At 45.1% G+C, this 6,487-nt stretch overlaps 1 long non-coding RNA gene across 1 annotated transcript; it reads left to right on the top strand.

Annotated features, from left to right (window-relative positions):
- Positions 1-403: 403 nt before the first annotated feature.
- Positions 404-3,735, top strand: LOC123089647 (uncharacterized). The gene is made up of 4 exons (XR_006442343.1): positions 404-710; positions 847-911; positions 1,665-1,866; positions 1,965-3,735. It is a non-coding gene; the product is annotated as an uncharacterized lncRNA (long non-coding RNA).
- Positions 3,736-6,487: the final 2,752 nt, after the last annotated feature.

Here is a 6,487-nt window from a genome sequence, read left to right as displayed (position 1 = left end):
GCCTTGTTTCCTATCATTGCAATACCGTTTACGCTCACTTCTATCTATACTTATACTAATTACGGACTCCCTACAAATTACCATGTTAATTAGAAATTAGGAGCCGTTCATCTGGTGGGACCAAGTAATTTCGGCGTAGATTAATCAGATAATTATAATGGACCATATAATTCTATTTTTTAATGGGGGGCGTCCCTGTCGTAATAATTGATGGGTTACTAAGAAAAATCACATGTCCACGTTCCTTAACAAACTGTCAGCAATTTAACCGCCCATCTTGAATCAAATGCAACCCTTCGTCTTCTAATTGGACTCCCAGAAATAAAAGTAAAACAGCCCTTCGTATGCTAATAGGGCTCTTAGAAATAAAGAAAAACAAAATCCCACCTGCATACGTATCTCCTTCTGATCCGTGCAGCAGCCGCCTCGCCTTCTCTTTCCTCACGCGTCCCCTCCATCCTGCCTTTAGCTTTGATCCAATAGTCACCGCTAGCCTCTCCTCCCTCGCTCCCTGTAATTCACTGTTCTTTCTTGGCTCGATTCCACCACCTCTCGAGGGAATCAACCCGAGCACCACTTTTCCCAATCTCAATTTGTTATCCATGTGAAGATAGAAACCAATCGTGTGTGCGATATCTATTTTCTATTCTAGGGTTCACAATTGACATCATGTATTGCGGGCGTTCATGGGCGTCGTCGATGAATTCACGGTAGCCAACAACGTTCATAGCCATTGCTGTGTATACCATGTTCAGAAGCACATACATCAACTTGCACATCAGCATTCAGCACATGGTTGAATACACAGTATAATTCGAAATTTTGATTTGGTTCATGCATGTGTAGGCATACATGGGAAGGATCCATGAGCATGATTGGTCAGGTCTGAATCGGGTGATAATATGTATGAGGTATGTAGAACTGCAATACCTATATGCACGTACATATGTTTTTATTAATTAGTTGATCTGGGTAGCCATCCATTTCTCCATCTGTGATTCTTTGCCCTAAGAAATCTGATAGTTCCTCTCCTGCTTCTCATTTAAAAAAAATCCGGATGTTTCAGTTTTCCGTGCAGAAACTCAGAAATAGGCGAAACCAATAAATTCCCCAGCATGATTTTGATCATTATTGGTTACTATATTTCCACCAGGAATTGCGTGTATATGTGACAAGTTTACAATGCAAGAAGGTAATATAAAGCTTAGAACATTTTTATCTAATGATTTGGCTGTCATACCTAGCTAGAGGAAGTATTCAGGTTAGTTATCTTTGGACACCGATTATGTCTTAACAATTCCAATTGTGGCCAACCGGCTCTGCCGCCATCTCTAAACTTGGCGATTCTCCACCATCACATTCTTATTGCTGAGCTTCCTAATAGCAACAGTGTTGTTAATTCTGAGAGAATTGCCGGTTCATGCTGACGATGGTTGATGGAACTTAGATGTTGCTACAGAGACATAAATAGCATTGTGGTCAAAAGGATTGTTAAGCATAATGTGCAGCCAGGAGAGGACGATACTAGCATACACTTTTTTATTGGCCATTAATTTATTTGCTTCCTAGCCGATATCTCAATTGAAAAGAATTTTGTCCAGTTTTGATCCCATTATGTTTGCATAAACAAAAGTAATTCCAATGTACAATTTATATTGGCTTAGCTCCTGATTGTACGTCCCTTCGAGAGGAGTTCTTTCCGCCACAGTGACGCACGTACAGCCAATCTTCAACTATTGCTTTCCAGCAAGACAGAACTGCAAGGATTTAGGCACATTAATTGATTCATGAAGAGAGTACAAAACAAGGCTTGCCAGATAGCTACTGGATTGACCTGACGGAAGAATGGAACACATGCTGGTTATTGTAAGTCTCCACTGGACAAGGCCATTAATTACTCTTTGTTAATTTCAACAATTTCTTGGCTATGCTTCCTGATGTTATCTTACTATAACTGGACTTAGAAATAGAAAAACTCCATGGCGTAATGTGACTTGGCAGAGCAAGGATATATTGATGGATCAAGGTCTGCATCTATATTCCCCGGAGTCTTCTCTCACGCCCCATCGAATTGCGCATGGTGAAAACAAATAACAAACATGCAGATATATTGGTGTTATCCTCCTGGAGACGGGGAAGAAGATGCCTACTAATGAGGTAGACCTGAATGTCATTGGCTCACGACCAGCGGTGAAGAAGTACAACGAAAAGCATGCAGCCGAGGGAAAAAACAACATCGAGAAGTGGCACGGTATACGGTTCATTGCACGATATAGTGAAGTTGTCATGTTGCATAAATAAGAAAGTTGATGTGGTTAATGACTGACTTGGCCAAGACAAAAATCACATGGTGGCAAGGCTGTATTTTAATTTGAAGTAGTGACAGAGGCAGGAGGAGTGGAAGTGTTTCTATTCAGATTCGATATTTTGATTTCAGGTATGTACATAAATATCAATGCAGCATAATTTCATACAGAGTAGGAGTGTAGCAGTCCATCTTTGATTCTACTTTCTTATTTGATCCCAGCAGTAGGAAAATTATACCTGGTCTGCAAGCAACATGAGTGAATTTATTTTTCTCATAAAGCGGTGAGGATAAAACAGAGGTTTGACACAATTTTCAGTGCTTTTGCTCTCGATATCCATCCATATAGTGTAGTGAAAGGTCGTGGTATGTCTGATCAAGATTTAGTTTTGCTTAACGTTAGTGCTTAAATACATATGGGTGCATATTGTTTATCTCGACCACGACAAAGGATTGGAATGGTGACAATGTTTACATTGTTGCATCAATTAATTTTGAGCTAACCTGCTTCTAATTGCATGTATCTTATCTGCCATATACTTATATTTTATTTACTACATATAGGTTTTAATTGGTGCAATATTTTATTTACTACTCCCTCCGTTCCAAAATAGATGACTCAATTTTGTACCAAGTTAGTACAAAATTGAGTCATCTATTTCAGAACAGGGGGAGTATATGTGATATGTATGCTCTCCCTATTTCAATCTCTAATTTTCTTAAAATTCTTTCTCCTTTTTATGTGTTTCCAAGTCGCTTGCAGAGCCAAATTTCATTATTTCTTAGTACTGGTACGGTGGGGTACCCCTCCAATTTTTGGTAATTACTAATCATGAGGTAAATATATTCAGAGGGAGCACTTTATGATAGCAATATAACACAATCGCTCCATTTATATTTAAATCCGTTTGAATCTGACCGTGCTTACATAACGATAATAACTGGGCTCAATTTTTTTTAGAAAAGTGGCCTCGATTGGTCTATGACTTTTTGAACAATAATTTATGCGTCACCTGAGATCTCGGCCTCTTATTCACACAGTAGCAAATCAATGTGGAATTAGGTGTAGCTATATCACAAACTTAGGTTTATACGATATCAATTTCTTAGTAGTATGAGATTACTGACTGAAATGCTGATACGTATACCTATTTATGTTTGAGTTTTAATATCTAGGCTTTAATGTTTTGAAAAAACGACACTCTGAAATTATATATGGCAATCTGAATGCATATTAAAAACAAAACAAGAAATCTACACAAAATAAAAACTAGCCCGTGCGAATGCACGGGTTGATGACTAAATTATCATTAGTTACCTTGCTGTTTTTATATTTTTAGATTACAAAAACCTATATCTATCATCCATATTGCACTTGTATCACCATCTCTTCGCCGAACTAGTACACCTATACAATTTACCATTGTATTGGGTGTGTTGGGGACACAAGAGACTCTTTGTTATTTGGTTGCAGGGTTGTTTGAGAGAGATCATCTTCATCCTACGCCTCCCACGGATTGATAAACCTTAGGTCATCCACTTGAGGGAAATTTGCTACTGTCCTACAAACCTGTGCACTTGCAGGCCCAACATCCCCTTCCTAGGCCTCGCCGTCGTCCATCGCCCTGATGCTCTCGGCGCGGTGTGGTCAACGTGGTTAAGGAATGACTTCCATCAGACGTGGACTGTACGTGGAGAGGCTGACAGCTGGGTCCATGGCCGCAGCAAGGAAGTGCCTCCTTATTATGCGGAAAATAATGATTCCTCCACCTGACAGCTGGGACCCACCAGACGGGCCATTGTATTTTGCGAAAAAAACATTTTCCCTGACTGCTGGGACCCACCTGCTACATCATCGCACGCAAGGAAGTGCGTCCAAAAAAAACAAAACTATTCGCCCCCCTGACCGCTGGGACCCACCAGTGACACCTTCGCATGCAAGGAGGTGCGTCCGAAAAAAAAGTGATTCGCCCCCCTGACTGTTGGGACCCACCAGCTACATCTTCGCACGCAAGGAACTGCGTCCGGGCAAAAAAACGATTCGCCCCCCTGACTACTGGGACCCACCAGCTACATCTTCGCATGCAAGGAAGTGCCTGACAGTCGGGACCCACCTGGTCGAAGCGTACGTAGCATTGTCATTCTGGTCGCGAACGTGTACGTACATATATACTGGTGGATGTAGAGGCGCGCAGGTGTCGTAGTAGAGGTGTGCACGTAGCATGTACACGTACGTACAGCGGCGAGGGTGCAAGAAAGAAAATACGGCCACGTACGTACATACGGGAAGGGTCTCGAACGCCTACTCGCGCATACGTACATGGCTGGGTCGGAACGGAGAAACAACGTCGTCGTCGTGTTCATGGGGAGGCAACGGAATGCGTCGTGTTCATGGGGAGGCAACGGAATGCGTCGTGTTCATCGGGAGGCAACGGAACGCGTGGGAGCCAACCGGCTGGGTCGGAACGGAATGCGTGGTTGTGTTCATCGGGAGGGCTTGGACGGAACAGGCGATGGAAATGAGGCATGGCGTACCACAAAATTGGACGAAACGGACCTCCTACAGTTGAAACGGGGGTCCTGTTGATCGGGAGGGGTGTGGCGTACCGCAAAATGGAGGAAACGGACCTCCTATGGTCGAAACGGGGGTCCTGTTGATCGGGAGGTGTGTGGCGTACCGCAAAACGGATGAAACGGACCTCCTACGGTTGAAACGGGGGTCATGTTGATCGGGAGGGGTGTGGCATACCGCAAAACGGACGAAACGGACTTGTGTTGGAGCACTACGTTCGTAACGGGGGTCCTGTTCATCGGGAGGGGTGTGGTGTACCGCAAAACGGGACTCCACGGGATACTGTTCATCTCCACCGTCGACCTCCTCCAGCCTCCACGGGATACCGTCGACCTCCTCCAGCCTCCACGGGCTCCTGTTCATCCAGCCTCCACCGCGCGCTAATCCACCGGCTACTGTACAACCACCCCCCTCGGGCACCCCTCCACCGTCTACTATTCATCCAGCCCTCCACACCACGGGGTCCTCTTCAACCACCCCTCCACGGCCACCCCTCCATCGTCTACTGTTCATCCATCCCTCCACATCACGGGGTCCTGTTCATCTAGAGGCAACGCCACCGCTCCCTGTTCATCCAAACCGCCCCCGCAACACTCACTGTTCATCCAATCGATCGGCTTCAGTTAGCAGTAGTAGTGAAGGAATCGCTCGATCGGGTTCAGTTAACAGCCATCGATCGATCGCTCGGGTTCAGTAACGCGTAGCCTGCAGTGCAATCGCTCGGGTTCAGTCAAAGCCAATGCCTCGAACACATGCGCGTACGTGTACGAGAGAAACGTGCATCGCTCGGCTCCCGACCTCCCACCGTAACTGGCAACTCCCCGAAATTTTCCTCCCCCTCGCTTCTACCACGGTTTTTTTCGTCACGGACGGCCCAAAGAATGTCATGCAGCTGCATCTCTGGCCCGCCCAGGATGAAAAGCCCATTTTCTGTCATGATTTTTTGTCATAGAAGTAGGAGCCCACCACATCTATGATGATACCGGGTTTTGTCACAATTATCGTTATAGAAGTGTCATATGTATGACAGAAAAAAAATTCGTTTGGCCCAAAATGTCATGGATGTGTCTTTTTTTGTAGTGGTAGGTATGCTGACAGGTTGTCCCGAAGAGGAGATGCCCGGTTCTGCAGGAGATCTTCTAGAAGAGCTCTCACAACTGCACGGGCAAATTCGGCAGGTGATGCATGGTATTGGCTAGGCCAAGTGGCCGTCCGCATCCCTGCCCGGAGGCATGGGAGAGCTCATGGAGATGATCAAGGGAGCGCGGCGGCGCTTCCAATTATGGAAGATATCGGCCTGCCGACAAGGTGCAAGGGAGGCCTAGGCCATGGTGAAGACACGATACACCAAGGCTGACCCGAACCACATGGCCGAGGTCGGACCTGTAGGGTCAGATGGGAAAGAGATCCCCATTAGTCTGGTATATGACCAGGTAGCATTAGCTGTGAAGTTCCCAACAGGATTGTAGGCTAGACAACCTGTTGGATGGTATAGAGGAAGAATTTAGTCAGTCTAAGTGACTTTGTACTTCAAAGGACATATTTTGTCCCTAGCCGGATTGTAAATCATTTGTCTTGGCGGACCTTTTCGCTTCAACCTCTGGACCCGA

This window comes from Triticum aestivum, chromosome 1B, assembly GCF_018294505.1.
Source record: "Triticum aestivum cultivar Chinese Spring chromosome 1B, IWGSC CS RefSeq v2.1, whole genome shotgun sequence".
Taxonomy (NCBI): Eukaryota; Viridiplantae; Streptophyta; class Magnoliopsida; order Poales; family Poaceae; genus Triticum; species Triticum aestivum.
The sequence above is the reverse complement of the archived record's forward strand: the minus strand, read 5'-3'. Positions and strand labels throughout refer to the sequence as shown.